Below are 16,067 nucleotides of genomic sequence, written 5' to 3' on the forward strand. Positions count from 1 at the left end.
ACAAGAGAAGTGAAAGATTATGTGCCTTTTTGTTTTTCAATCTAGTATATTATCTATTTCTAATTTTGAATGTTTAAAAGATGGAGGAGAGTATTGGAATTTACTTGATGCTAGTAATGGCTTGAAGTTGAGATAGATGGGTAACACAACTACTAACTGATTCCGCTGGGGGCAGTAGGATGGAAAAATGGTGCAAAGTGCAGAACATTGCCACTCAGTGACTGAAAAGACAATTCTGTAGTTCGAATTACTGCCATAATTTTACAAACTCTATTCTTTCTACCTCTGGCTTCCTTTTACATTAATCTTGATCATTTTGAAGGAACATGTTTGCTTTCATGTCAGTACTCCTTGACACAGTTCAAGTCTTCTGTCAGTAATTTATAATAGCTGTTGGAAAACTAGCTGCAACTATAGTAAGACTTTAAAAGTTGTAGTGATAGTCAATTTTGATTCTAAAGCAAGAGATTTCCTTTTCTAATATGGCATAAAATGGCTTTTTATGGGGCCAGGCAGTGGCATACCTGGTTAAGTCCACACATTACAGTGCATAAAGTCCCAGATTCAAGCCCCTGGTCCCTGCCTGTAGGGGGAAAGCTTCACAAGTGGTGAAGCAGGGCTGCAGGTGTCTGTCTTCCTTTCCCTCTCTATATCCCCAACTCCTCTCAATTTCTATCTCTATCCAATAATAAATAAATAAATATTTAAAAAAGTTTAAAAATGGTTTCGTATGAGTTCTAACTTTTTGATAGTACAAACTTAGAAAATTTAAAACAATATATCCCTGCAGGTGGAAACTTGGGTCCTTGTGTACTGTAGTGTGTGCACTTAAGCAGGTGTACCACCATCTGCCTCCCTGACCTTTCTTTAAGTGCTGCATACGTTCATACTTTACATGACATACAAAGGAATTCAAAATATAATGAGGCTATAAGCTCCATTACTACAAACTCCAGAGTACCCATTTACCCTCTCTTGATTCCCTCAATCCAGGGCTAATCTGCACAATCTGGGTTGCTTTCATAGTCCTATTCAAACCCTTCCAATGTTAGTTATCTATCTTTGCTAAACTGCTTCTGAATTGTGCATTTGGATCCCAACATTATATAATGAGAGATGCCCTTTTAAAATCAGCAGCAGCAGCAGCATGGCATAACATAACTACTGTGTCGTACCCATAATGATGATTCCAAATCAGTCATGACACAGAAAAGAAAAAGTAGCAAGTAATAGAAGAGGTAGCTTTCTCTACAATGTAGGCAAAGCATATTCTTTAATTGTAAAGTGTAACTCTAGGATTTAAAAGACATCCATGGATTTTTGAATATGTAATAATGATAATTTTATATACAATCATTTAAATTTCTGATTAGGATTGGAAAAGACAATATATAAAAATTAATTTCACTGGCAGGGGATATAGCATAATTGTTATGCAAAAACATTTTGAGGGCTGAGGCTTCAATGTTTCAGGTTCAATCACCCCATACCACAATAAACGAAAGCTGAGCAGTACTCTGGCCTGCCTTTCTCATTTTCTCTCTGAATCTCTCTCTCATTAAAATAAAATGTATTGAGGGGCCAGACATACTGAATTGAGCGCACAATTCAAGCCCTTGGTCCCCACCTGAAACATTGTCAATATCTCTCTTTTCATCTCTGTCTCTCCCCATTTCAATTTCTCACTGGCTATATATAATACATAAATAAAAACAAAAGATTAAATATATTTCCCAGGTTTTGATTAATGAACTAAAATTCTTAACTATGTTTATTATTGCCATGCATCTTCTAATGATCTATGTCTAGCTCTCTCTGAAACGTTCAGAACTGGTATATCCAGGATACTCAGAAGAGGTTTTGCAAGATATATTCCATAAACAGATGGATTATTTCCATCTGAGGTCAACTGAGACCCTAAAAACTTGGAAGAAATGTTTATTTCTCTGTTAACTACCTATAAGAATGAAACCAGGGTTACTAACCATAATTAAGACTTTTACCAGAAATAACCTTATGTTAGGGGAAACGATTTGCATGTTAGGGCAAGCAGCAAATTACAAGGGGCCAGGCAGTGATGTATCCAGTTGAGTGCACAAGTTACAATGGGAAAGGATCCAGGTTCAAGCTCCCAGTAACCACCTGTAAGGTAAAAGCTCTGCAAGCAGTCAAGGAGTCCTGGAGGGTCTGTCTCTCTCTCATTCTCCCCCTGCCCATGTTTCATTCCTTCTCATTTTCTTTATCTTTCCAATAAATAAATTAAATAAATTTAAATTTAATTACTTAGCATTTGATATTCCTCATACAAGCAATCCACTCCTTGCTAGGAAAAACACCCTCATATCATCTTTATATTCTAGGCCACTATATTATTTTGTGTCTCAGGGTGTCTATCCTCATCTCCCTCACTGGAATCCAAACCCATGCCTAAGTAGAGTCCCCATACATATGTGCCAGGAGCCATTTCTCTGCTTGATAAGCTTTGAAACAATGGAAGCCCTCGAGACAAGTTTTCATTTCCCCCCAGGCAGACCATTTCCCCTCAGGTAGACCATTTATCAGAAATCAAGTGACACAACACATAGTTGTGGTAACAAACATGGTTTCGGCCATTGTATGTTGCAAGGAACATTCCACTTTGATGATTGCTCCCCCTCCTCCTCCGCCTCCTCCAGCATTTCCCCCTTCCCGAAAGCCTTATAATGCCTGTGAACACAATAAAATTTTGCAGCTTCATCAGAATCCTGTCTTGCTGTCATTCTTTCGTGTCTCTTGTTCCTGTCATTCCAGGTCCCGAGGTTCCTAGCCCCTGTTCACCGCCCCGCTGGCTGGGGCATCTGGCGCCCGAACGTGGGAAGAAGCCTTCTGGACCTAGGAACACCGCTGATCGAGAGGATAGGCCTATCCGAATTCACTGAGCCACCTCGGCCGAGAGGGTAACGCACAGGCTCGCATAGATCACCATGGAACTGCCCGACCATGAGTCGCATCTGGAGGAGTGTCACAGCGGCGAGGTAAGCACTACCATGGGACAGGAATTTAGTAAACAAGATCTGTTTATTAAAGGACTCAGGGAGTCCCTCAAGACACGAGGAGTAAGGGTTAAGAAAAGGGATCTCAAGAAGTTTTTTCTATTTTGTGAGTGATGTTTGTCCATGTTTTCCCTTAGAGGGGACTATTGATGAAAAAAGATGGGCTAGAGTAGGAAACTGTTTAAGAGATTTTTATGAGACCTTTGGTCCAGAAAAGATTCCAGTCCAGCCTTTTTCTTATTGGAATTTAGTAAATGATATACTCAAAGTCTATAAACATTGTCCTGATGTATAGTGAGTCATGAGAGAGGGAGAAAAAGTCTTACAGGGAGACTCCCAGCCACCTTCTGTTTGTGAGTCTGTCTCTATTCCCATGCCTGATTCAGGAGACCCCGCCCCTGAGGCCGCCTGCTAAGTGCCCTCCTGTTAAGATTTACCCCTCTTTGACAACCTTAAGACCCCCCACCAAAGATGGGCCTGATGATAGTCTTTCTCCTGAAGAGGCCTTATCCCTTGATGAAGAGATGGCCAAATATCATAATCCTGCCCAGCCACCCCTACGCTCTTCCTTCTCCAGACTGCCTCCCTACACCACTGCCCCTCCGTTTTGTGCTCCGGTCCCCGACTTGGCCAATAATACTGATTAGACCACCAAGGCTAAAACTCAACTAGCATAAAAAACAGCTTCCCTTAGAAAATTAGTAGAAGAAACATGATAGCATTTACAATTAGTTAAAGAACTGTGGGCTCTTGATTTGGCATTATCTTAAAACTAGCCAGCCAAAAAAAGATCCAGGTTTTTCCCTCTGGCTTCCCTCAGAGCTCTCAGAAAGTGGTAAACCAATTCTGAGTGAGATCTTATCTGGCTAGCAAGCTATTTGGAGAAAGAATGAAATCAATTAAACAAGACGTTCTCTTTAACTTAAAAGCTATTAATCAGAGAACCAGTACACACTTTTGATATAAATTTAATGATTTATTTCTATAAAAATGTAAAATGTACCTTAGCCCAGAAAAAGAACTTTCAAAGATTTTTCTCCGTGCTTCTCCATGCATCGCGGTAAACTAAGCCTGCCTGTTCCGTCCACACAGCCAATCACGGCACAGAGCTCCTGCTCCACAGATTGGCAAACACTTCAGTCAATCATTCTTAGCCACAAACGCCCCTCCTGGGAGGCTATGAGTTAGAAATCCAAAAGCCACTTTTCAAAGGGAAAATTTTTCTTTTCACCAAGAATGTCTGTTTTAAGTCTGTACCTTGTTTTCATTAATGTGTGTTAACCCCTAAGTAACTAAAGTTTGTTTTAAGTTTAAAATAAGATTTAGTTAAGCTAAATGTGGTTTTAAAGATCCCGACTCATCGAGTTGGCACACCTTTACGAGTAAAATATAGGACAGTTTCGTCCTTCTGATAGCTAATATCAAAATCAATTCATTAGTTAAAAGATTTTCTGAGATCTCTAGGCATGGTAAAATGCCGCTGCAGTCTCTCTCACTATTGTGAGAATTGTAAACCTTAACAGCACCCCAATACCAACTGCCACTGTTTGTAACAAATTCCATGACTGACTGGCTTTCTAATAACCCAGTCTGGGTAGAGCAGTGGCCTTGCCAGGAAAAAAAGGGTTAAATGTGTTATTCCTGGCCTGATAAAAATTTTTATTCAGCAGATGTGATTCAACAAAATTATTTAGCGTAAAATGGTCATCTAAAAGAAATGTTAACAGTAAAAATTTATTTTGAACATTTCAGCTATAAGGTTTATTTTAGCCTTTTAAGTTACCTATCCAAATCAAAGTGAAAGATAAATTAAGTTGTGTACCCACCCTTGTTCATATCTCCCCTAAGGGTGTGATAGCTTTGTGATAAGCAAAGATCCTAACAAACAAAGTTTAACATTTTACTTAAAATTGTTTAAGTGACAAAAAAAAAAAGGTTTTAAAATACTTTCTCAACTAAACAGGCAAAACTGGCTTGGGTTAGTAAAAGATAACACAATGGTTATGTTAATTATTTACATGCCAAAGGCTTTTGCTCTGATAAATGAGGTTTAATTTAAATAAGATATGTAAAAAATTTTTTCCAGATAAAACTTATCAAATAAATATGAGACAGCCTAATTTAGAGCTGTATAGATGTTTTAGCTAACCTTTTTACATTTTATTCAAGAAGTATGCCCCTGGTTTCCCTGAGAAAGAACTTTAGATATTAAAACATAAGAGAGACTAGGTAAAAAGTTAAGAGAGTTTTATGTCTGATATAGACAATAATGCTCCAGTTAAAACTTTTATTTTAAAACTTGGTAAGAGATTTTTTATCTTACTCATGAGCTAGTTACTTTTGCTTTTACAGTGACTCCTTCTGATAATGTTGTTACTGAGATAACTCCCCTATTTAGAAAGACTACAAAAATTATTATCAAATAATTGTCTTCTGAAAAGTACAGATTCTACATGTCAAACTTTAATCAGTTCTTTTAGAGAGTAAAAAATTATCTGGCTTGTTTTAAGACACTGTCAGAGGTTTATTTTTTATAAATTAAGGTAATACATGGTGCTTCTGGTCTGATAAAAAATTTGTTTTGGCAAATCCAGATTTAACAAAATTAGTATTTCAAACATTTAAGCTATGAGGTTTTATTTTAGCCTTTTAAGTTGCCATATTAGAGTTCTAAAGAGCAAAATCTATTAAGAGTTTTATATCTACGCTTACTCATGATAGCCTTGTGATTAGTAAAGATCTTAGTAAACTAAGTTATAGTATTGTACTTAAACTGTCTAATCAGTTTAAAATAATGCTAAAAAATGGTAAACATTTTATCATGTCAACACATTAGGTATTGACTTTCTATAACATATTGGTATATTTTAATAAAGAGCCTTCTAAAATCATATGAAAGAACTCAAGCCAATTCTAACCATTAGATCATCAATTAACTTGGTACAAGTTCTCTCCCTAAGTAAATAATTATAGGTACATCTGCACATGAAGAACTGACTGCTCATATGGTAAAATTTAAAACTAAACATTTTTCTTTTTTACTTATGGGTGTGTGATGACTCCTAAAGTCACTCATATCCTAAAATTTTTCTCATTTTTTTACAAGCCTCTTAAAATTTTAACGCTTGACCTGCCATAGTGAGAGCACTTTACTGGCTCCTGCATTGTTTAATTAAGATCCTGCTATTCAGAGTTTTAAGATTAATCTCCATTGATAAAATCCAATGGCAGATTGATGTAATTCACCTGCCCATGTTTAGTAAACAAAAACATTTTTTTTCTCTCAATTGGTACTTTTTCTAAATTTATGTGGGCTACAGCTCAAACAAGAAAAACTAAAACCCTTAAGCTCAATTAATAAAAAAAGAAGGGGAATGCACCCCCCAGTATTCAGTTGGCTAAAGTGTCAATGAAGTAACTATACTAAACCTTTTTAATATTTACAAAAATTCGAATTGTCCATTTATTGTATCTCATTAACAAAGCCACCCACCCTTCCAGCCATAGAGACATATTATTTTTCTTTTTTCAACACTGGATGTCCATGTTTGTTTTCCTTTTATTATGGTGGATGACATTATTGCTCTTGCAAAATCCACAGTCCCTGTTGGCAAGTCCTTACAACAAAGGACGCCATGGCAGTATATACTCCAGCTAACCACACCAGCCTATCCAAGTATTCTCTTTCTGCTGACCTACCACTGCTGACTTCATCTTTGCATGTTTATTGACTGCTCACTTTTCTCAAAATATTCCTCATGTTCAAGGAGCCTCACCTAATGTGTATGTACCTCCTCTGTGTTTTGGTACAACACCATCCTATATTTTCATGTCAATTCTTCTCTACCTGGTCCTTGCCTCCCAGTTTTGCTTGTTTCACAGCTGACCCTCTATAAAGAAGAAAAATTTCATCAGTTGGTGCTGACAACCACCAGAGGACCAGACGTGCTGTGCTTCTTCCCCTGGACATAACATCCACTGACTGCTTCCCTTAGACTTGCTGGTGGCACACTAGGACACTCTATATATTTCTCCCATGAATTTTCTGACAAATTACAACAGGCTATAGACTCCACCACAAATAGTCTTGAGTCACTACAGAGCCCCTTATGGGACCCTTGATTAGTCTTTTGTTAATGATTACCTTAGGACCCTTTATTTTCAATAAGATTAGTGATTTTATAAAATGGCAGACTGACTCCTTGGCATCAAAACCCTTACAAATACATTATCATATGGCTGACAGAGGCTTGGCTGAACTTGCGGGTGACAGACCTCCTTTTCAGATGGCATAAAACTCAGAATTATGCATTGAGACATCCAACTTTGGCAGGGCAAGGACTCCAGTAAGGGGTGTGAGGCAAAGCACTGCAGGAGGAGGACCCTATAGTCCGCCTCTGAGTCCCCCGTGAAGTAAACCTGATTTTCATGGAGGTTGGTGTCAGCAACAAAAATTGTTTCCCTGGAAACTGTGGCTCTGCCTCCCCTCCCCAAAAAGACACCAAGAGCCTTATAAGATGTGGGAAGATTGGTTTTGCATTCACCCCGTGAGAGGAATCAGGTCAATACTTTTCCCCTCTGGTTAATGCCCACCAAAACTGCTGTTAAGGCCCACCAAAACTGCTGTTAAGGTCTCTACCCCTCACCCCTGATTGCCTGCCTCAGTTAAATTATAATGAAAGGAGGAGATGCCAGGAGCCATTTCTCTGCTTGATAAGCTTTGAAACAATGGAAGCCCTCGAGACAAGTTTTCATTTCCCCCCAGGCAGACCATTTCCCCTCAGGTAGACCATTTATCAGAAATCAAGTGACACAACACATAGTTGTGGTAACAAACATGATTTCAGCCATTGTATGTTGCAAGGAACATTCCACTTTGATGATTGCTCCCCCTCCTCCTTCTCCTCCTCCAGCACTTCCCCCTTCCCCAAAGCCTTATAATGCCTGTGAACACAATAAAATTTTGCAGCTTCATCAGAATCCTGTCTTGCTGTCATTTCTCGTGTCTCCTGTTCCATTCATTCCAGGTTCGTGGGTTCCTAGCCCCTGTTCACGCCCCGCTGGCTGGGGCACATATGTAATCCCCACCCCAATGATATGGTTAATCTGATTGCCTATGTCAAAAAAAATCCTTGTGGAGTAGTGAGAAATTTCCAGTCCTCCCCAACATTTATTATAAGCATGTAACATATTTTGTATTATATCAGTCTGTTTATTAGTGATGAGAAAGAGTAGAGAAATGAGTCTGTTTCTTTTTTTCTTTTTAAATCAATACAGCTACTTTAAGGGAAACAAAAATGTAAACTTTTATTTAAAAGGCTCGTTGGCCATGGGGGGTGGATAAGTCTCTCAAATCACCCGCCCCCATACACACACACACACAGACACACACACACCCACAATGGGGGCAAAAGAGGTCAATTTCTCAAATCATCCACTTTTTCTCATTATTGTCTCTTTATTCTAATGTCTTCTCTGCCTATGTGCAGGCCTCTCTACATTTTCAGAATCAGTCATATGCTGACAGTTCATCCTGGAAAGCTACATGTTTCTTTTTCCATGCACCATAAGCAAAAAGAATCAAACTAGAGTTCCTTTCTTAACTAACAGGTACAAACTAATGTTCCTTTTTAAAGACAAATGTTTAAAGTTCACAACAGAATTCTTTTTAAAAGCCTTATTAGATATAAACTAAAGTTCTTTCCTTAACAATAATAGTAATAGATGTAAGCTCTTTCCTTAGCAATAATAGTAATAGATATAAGTTCAAATTAATTTCCCCCCTAATATATTGGGGAATTTATGGCTTATAGTACAGTTGTTTATACATAGATTCAATCTCTCATTGTCCCATGATAGGTGTCTATAGGACATACTCTTCCCCAAACTAGGACCCTTTTTAGCATCATACATGCAGCCCCTCCATCTCATCCATGTCCCTCCTTCACTAGAATCCTTTGCTTTGGTGTAGTAAACCACACACAATTCAAGTTTCACTTTGTTTTCCCTTACTGTCCTAGTTTTTAAATCACATCTATGAGAGAGGTCATCTGGTATATGTTGTTCTCCAGAGTTCCTTTTATTAAACAATGATAGATGCTAACTAGAATTTCTTTAGTAGTTTTTTTTAAGGGAAGCTTTATTTATTATTGGATAGAGACAAAGAGAAATTGAGAGGGGAGAGGGAGAAAGGAAGAGAGACAAGGAGACACCTTCAGTAACTGTTTCAGCACTCCTGAAACTTTCTCTCCTGCAAGTGGAGACCAGAAGCTTGAACCTGGTTCCTTGAACACTGGAATGTGTGCCCTTAACCAGGTGTGACACCACCTGGCCCCTCTTAACAAGTTTTCAACTCTTCTTGTTCAATTGCAATGATTCACTCTTAGAGACATACACATAAAGATCCAGTTTAGGTTGTGAGCAAGAATGTGGTAATCTCAAATTCATCTTTTAGGAACAGTAATGCCCAGAAGTCTTCAATTAGTGTATTTCTTTTCCCACTAAATATTTCTGGATTTCAACAGAAATTCACTGATTTTGAATTCTCTCTGGTTTACCTAGCGTCACTATGGACACAGAAACTGACCAAGTAACAATAAATTAGGTTTACTGTTGTCTTTGTGAATGTGAAAACAAACAAACACCCTAGCAAATTGCAGAATCTGCTTCACAAAGGCAGCTCCAGTAAGCAATGACTCATTTATCACAGACATTTACATGGATGCCAGAAAGCTGATCCAGGCAGCTGATTTACATGAAAAGGATATTTGAGAGCCAGTGGAAACATTATAATCTTCCTTTATTACCATAAAAGACCTGTAAGGCACAGAAAGGTAAAATAATCTATTTACATAGCATGCATTTTCAAATGCATCCTACGATCACCAGATGGTCAACAATCCACGCAGGTCAGCTTAAATTGTGACAGGCTACAAATTTCATATTTCATCAGAAAAGGAGTAAGAAACATAAGGCAGTTTAAAAAGCCCAAGAAAGTAAACATCTGGAAAGACAAATAGGATGAAATAGTATAGTTCTCATTTTAGTAAACTCTCTACGATGTGGTTTAGCTATGAAATACTGTGATGAATTTAAGAAAGCTTCATAGATAATTACTGAAGATATTATCAAGGAATTATTCCTCATTTTCCAAAAAGCTGAATCTAAAATATAGTTAACAGCAAAAACAGGCTAACCGTAATAAAACAGTTTGGGGATGATTCACAATCTACTTGGGGGCATTATGCTGTCTCAAGCTGTCTGAGGGTCATCATTATGCACATCAGTCATCACTATGCTGCAAATGTTCCTGGTAATAAGGAGTTCTTCAGTTGAAAAAGAGGCTACCTAACATAGTTGACTCTTGTTTATTTTGAAAAAGGCACATTTTGAAGCAGACTAAATGCATAAAATTATACTTAAGGCATTTCAGCCCATTTTTCCCACAAAATAATCACTAATAGATAATAACTGCAGTCCTTCTTTCTTTGCAATGTTCTCATTCCTTCAGTTGTATTTCCCTTAATTTTCTTTCTTCTATTATTCTCATGAACATTCTACCCAGTGTTTGATTTTCTCATGTGAAGAATTTTATTTTTTATAGACTTCTTGTACCATTGCTTTTCCCATCAAAATAAAGGGGAGAGAGCTTAAAGATAAAGGTTTGTGTTTGTTTTCATTTGAAAGACTGGACTAAAAAATCAAGAGATCTGAGTTTTTGTGAACAGTGTCACTCATTTGCTGTGTAACCTACAGTAAATCACTTTACCCTCTCTGTGTCGAATTTTCCTCCTCGTGCAAAATGAGAGACTTGGACTAGATAAGCTCTCAGAAGCCTTAAAAAATTTCATGAGGAGTTATATAAGGTAGCCCAAATATACATGGTACAAACACACTGTAGACTTCAGCTGATTTGTTTAGTACATAGTACACTGACTTATAGTGAATTATTTTACTGGGCTATTGGTGTCAGAGATATGATTAACAGAGGCAAACATGTATCCTGGGTGCTGGAATTTGCTTAAGAAAAGACTGGCAGATTGGCACATAATGACAACCAGGACTACCTTGAAGCCACTGCTCATGAGACCCTTAAATGTACCAAGTGAACCAACTATGAAAGAAAGTCAACAGTATGAAACATCTTTATCAATTACACATAGCCAAATTTGACTTGCCTCAGTCCCTTGCTTCTTGGAGTGGTAGGCAGCAGAGACTTCCCTCTCACTATCCTTTCTAAGGGGGGCTGAGTTTGGTAGTGTAATATTGATTCCTTATCCTTTTTTTCTTTTAATTGAGGGTTAATGGTTTGCACGACAGTATTAAATACATAGGCACAAGATATCATCTCCCCCTTGATAGGTGTCTAGGAGAACAGCAGGATACCAAAGTCCATTCATCCTATCCTTATCCCTCCTTCCCCAGAATCCTTTGCTTTGGTGAAATACACCACACACAGTATGAGTTTTACATTATGTTTACCTTTACTCCTCTTTATTCTTAAGTTCCACCTATAAGTGAGATAATTTGGTACTGGTCTTTCTCCTCTTGGCTTGTTTCACTCACCATAATACCTGCAAGTTCTGGACAGACCCTTTCCTCCAACAGCTTCACCAACAGTTGGTATCTTTGTCTTTTCACCACATCCAAAAACCATATGATTATGTGGAGAAAATCTTTGACAAAAAAAAAATCCCATATCCCTTCATGATCAAAAACACTAAAGAAAATAAGAATAGATGGAAAATTTCTTAACCTAGTGGAGTCCATATACAGCAGACATACAACCAACAAAGGTGAGAAGTTGAAAGCATTCCCACTCCGATCAGATCAGATCAAACAGGACTGCCTACTATCACCATTACTATTCTACTTAGTGTTGGAAGTTTTTCTAAGAGCAATCAGGCAAGAACAAGGAATTAAAGGAATACAGATTAGAAGAGAAGAAGTCAAACTCTTACTATTTTCAGATGATGTAATAGTATACATAGAAAAAAAACAGTGAGTTGGGTGGTAGCACAGCGGTTTAAGCGCACATGGTGCAAAGCATAAGAACCTGTGTAAGGATCTCTGTTCAAGTCCCTGGCTCCCCACCTGCAAGGGGGTTGCTTCACAAGTGGTGAAGCAGGTCTGCAGGTGTCTTTCTTTCTCTCCCCCTTCTGTCTCCCCCTCCTCTCTCAATTTCTCTCTATCCTATCCAACAATGACATCAACAACAACAACAATAATAATAAACACAACAATTAGAAAAAAAGAGAATCCACAAGTAGCTCCTGGTAATAATCAGGAAATAAAGTGTCAGGTTACAAAATTAACATAAAAAGTCAATGGTGTTCCTTTAGGCCAACATTGTCAGAAGAAGAAATCCAGAACTTGATTCTATTTACTATAGCAGAAAAAAAAAAAAGGAAAAAAGAAAAGAAAAAAGAAATAAAGAGAAAAAAAGGCAGGGGTAATAGTCATGCAAAGAGATTCTCATGCCTAAGGCTCTGAAGTCCCAGGTTCAATCCCCACCACCACCATCACCATTACCACCATAAACTAGAGCTGATAAGTGCTCTGGTAAAAATAAATAAATAAATAAATAAATAAATAAATAACATAGAGATAAAACTAACAAGTGAAGTGAAAGACCTCTATACTGAAAACTATGATATATTTCTCAAGGAAGTAGAAAGAAAGTATTTGTCAAGGAAGTGGAAAGAAATGGAAAGTCATCTCATGCTTATGGACTGGAAGAATTAACATTATCAAAATGACTGTTCTACCCAGAGCCATATATAGTTTTAATACAATCCCTATCAAGTTACTGCCAAATTTCTTCTAGAGAGAGAGAAAATAGTTTATCTGGAGACTGTAAATACTCAGGATAACCAAGCAAAGCTGAGAAAAAAAGAGAAAGAATGGAGGCATTATGCTTGTGAAAACATATTACAGAGCTACTATAATCAAAATGGCCTGGTACTGGAACTAAAACAGACACACAGAACAGTGGAATATAATTGAAAGCCCAGAAATTAGTCCTTACACCTATAGACACTTATTTTTTTACAAGGGAGTCCAAAAACATCGATTGGGGAGAGGATAACCTATTCAATAAATGGTGTTGGATAAACTGGGTTGAAACATGCAGAAGAATGAAATTAAAACAATACATTTCAACATACATAAAAGTAAACTCCAAATGGATCAACAATTTAGATGTCGGGCCAGAAACCATCAAATATTTACAGGAAAACATAAATAGAACTCTCTTCTATACACATTTTTTGTAACATCTTCCCCTATTCAAATCCATTTGCAAGGAAAACAAAAGCAAAAATAAACCAATTGGATTTCACCAAACTGAAAAGCTTCTGCAACGTAAAAGAAATCATCATCATAATAAAGACATCCACCCCACACACACAAACACACACCACACACACAAGTGGGAGAAAATATTTATGTCTTCAACTGGACACAGCTGATAACCAAAATACACAAAGAACCAATCAAACTCAACAATAAAAGGACAAACCAATCCCATTGAATAGTGGGAAATGGGTACGGGGGGAGATGGATAGAATCTTCTCCAAAGAAGAGTTCTAAAGGGCCAACAAACATATAAAACATGTTCAGTTAGTGGTGATGAGGGCAAGGCAAATAAAAACAATGAGATACCACTTTAACTCTATCTATGAGAATGCATATATTATAAAAAACAGAAACTGTCCCTTCAAAATATTTAAAAGGTTTGTCCTTGAATGTAAGTTGATCTCAAAATAAAATTATCCTTAATTCTTTTTTTTTTAACTGGAGAATTAATTTAGAATACAATTGTTGACATACAGATACAACCTCTCTTCTCCCCATAATAGTTTTCTGTAAGAACAACTATTGTAGGTATCATGTAGAGTGAGATATGCCAGAAAGAGAAGGACAAATATTGAATGATCTCACTCACTGTGGAATCTAAGAAGGACAATAAGAGAAAACATAGTGTGAAATGTGACTTGGTAGGGTGTATTATACCAAAGTCAAAGACACTAAATTCTTCTAGTAAGTTTGTTATGCTGATAGTTTCTGTGCTTACTGGTCATTCTTGTATCTGGTTTTTTTTTCCTAACATAAGAAAGAATGTATAAGACTCCAGTAAGAGTTGCAAATTATTGAACAACAATGGGAGCCACACTATTTTCAGAAAGAGACAAGACAAATTCATAATGGAATTCACATTTACCTCATAAATTATTCACATATGCAGGTGGATCTTAGTTATTGTCTGGGGAGATGATGTCATGGCTGGAAAAAGGATCAGAAAGCTGGGAAGCAATTACAAAAGCCAGACCTTCTACCTTCTGCACCCCACAATGACCTTGGGTCCATACTCCTAGAGGGTTACAGAATAGGAAAGCTATCAAGGGAGAGGATGGGACACAGAGTTCTGATCGTGGCAGTTGTGTGGAATTGTACCCCTCTTATCCTATGGTTTTGTCAATGTTTCCTTTTTATAAATAAAAAATTAAATAAAAAATATGAGACACTCTACAAACTTATTATGATAGTCCAGTATTACATCTTGACATTATCTTTTGTTTTATTCTCCAGCTCTTATTTTAATAACTGTATCCATTTATTCCCCAAGTAGAAATTTTATGTAATAAATTTGAAGCAACAACAACAACAAAAAATTATTCACATAAATTTTCTACAAGGACTCCAAACTAGTACACTGTTTGCATTACTAGAATTTTAGTTCCTACTTTAAATTGTGAATTTTCAGTGAAGGGCTTAAAATCAATGACTATTTGAAACATATTTAAAAAGTTTAAAAATTTAAAAGTTTTAATATTCCAGCTAGGTGTGGTGCATTGGGTAGAGCACACACAATTTCTTACTGAAGGACCTAGGTTCAAGGCCTTGTTCTCTACCTGCTGAAGGGAAGTTTCAAGTATGGGGAAGTAGTGATACAAGTGTCTTTCTCTCTCCCACTTTATCTCCTCCCCCTCTCAATTTCTCCTTGCACTATCAATTAACTGAAAGGGGAACAAAGGGAAAAATAGACAATGAGAGCAGTGGATTCATTATGAAGGCACTGAGACCCTGTGATAACCCTGTTGGCAAAAAAAAAAAAGTAAAAGTTTTAATACCTTGTTTCTGTTGCTCAGATTCTAGAAGTAAACCTAAAGTATTATAGTAACGATTACTATAATCACTACAACAGTTAATAGCAATGATGAGATGTTAGAGGAAAAATTTATTAAAAGAAATTGTTGTCATATCCATACCACTCAAAAAAAACCAGCAAAAATTACATATTTCAAATTAAAATACTGGTATTAATCTGGACTTCTCTGTTTAAAAAGTATGGCTTGTCTGCATCTTGAGTTTTACATGCCTAACATTTAACAATGATTAATCATAAAGAACACTCGTAAGACTATCATGCAGCTAAATGATGCATTTGTAATTCATGCAAAACAGCATAGTTAGTTCTGCAAGGGTTCATCAATACATTATTCTATTAAACAGAATACTCGAAAGCCCCACTTGAGATTTAAATGCATTATGAAGACTTTATTTTAAGCATGTCTTTCTATGTAATATTTTCATAAACATTTTTAACAGCAAAAAAAAACTTAGGTTGATTATTTTATTCTGGCTGTTAGCAACTTGTGCTGCACAAAAAGCAACTTCATTAATCCAGTTTTTCAACACAATACTGACATATTTGGGGAACTATGTTTTAAATAATAAAAACAAGAACGGATCAAAGTCTAAAAAAATTATGAGGTGTTAAGTTGAACTAAAATAGCTATTTTGAAAGTCTACATTTATTAAAATCCTGAAACTATCTCTTCCCCACAAAAAGCCTTTATCACACAACAATATAGAAATAAAATAAGTTCTGATCAAACTAGATAATAGTCTAATCATGAAAATAAATTATCTTTTTCCAAAAGATATTTTAGTAAATGCTAAAAAAAAAAAAGAAAAAAAAAGGAGGGAGTCGGGCGGTAGCGCAGCGGGTTAAGCAGGTGGCGCTAAGCACAA

At 36.8% G+C, this 16,067-nt stretch overlaps 1 protein-coding gene across 1 annotated transcript in view; it reads right to left on the reverse strand.

Moving 5' to 3' along the window:
* Positions 1 to 16,067, reverse strand: part of DIAPH2 (diaphanous related formin 2) — an 816,245-nt gene that overhangs the window by 99,343 nt on the left and 700,835 nt on the right. The window lies entirely within an intron of this gene.

Source organism: Erinaceus europaeus, chromosome X, assembly GCF_950295315.1.
Source record: "Erinaceus europaeus chromosome X, mEriEur2.1, whole genome shotgun sequence".
In the NCBI taxonomy this organism is placed as follows: domain Eukaryota; kingdom Metazoa; phylum Chordata; class Mammalia; order Eulipotyphla; family Erinaceidae; genus Erinaceus; species Erinaceus europaeus.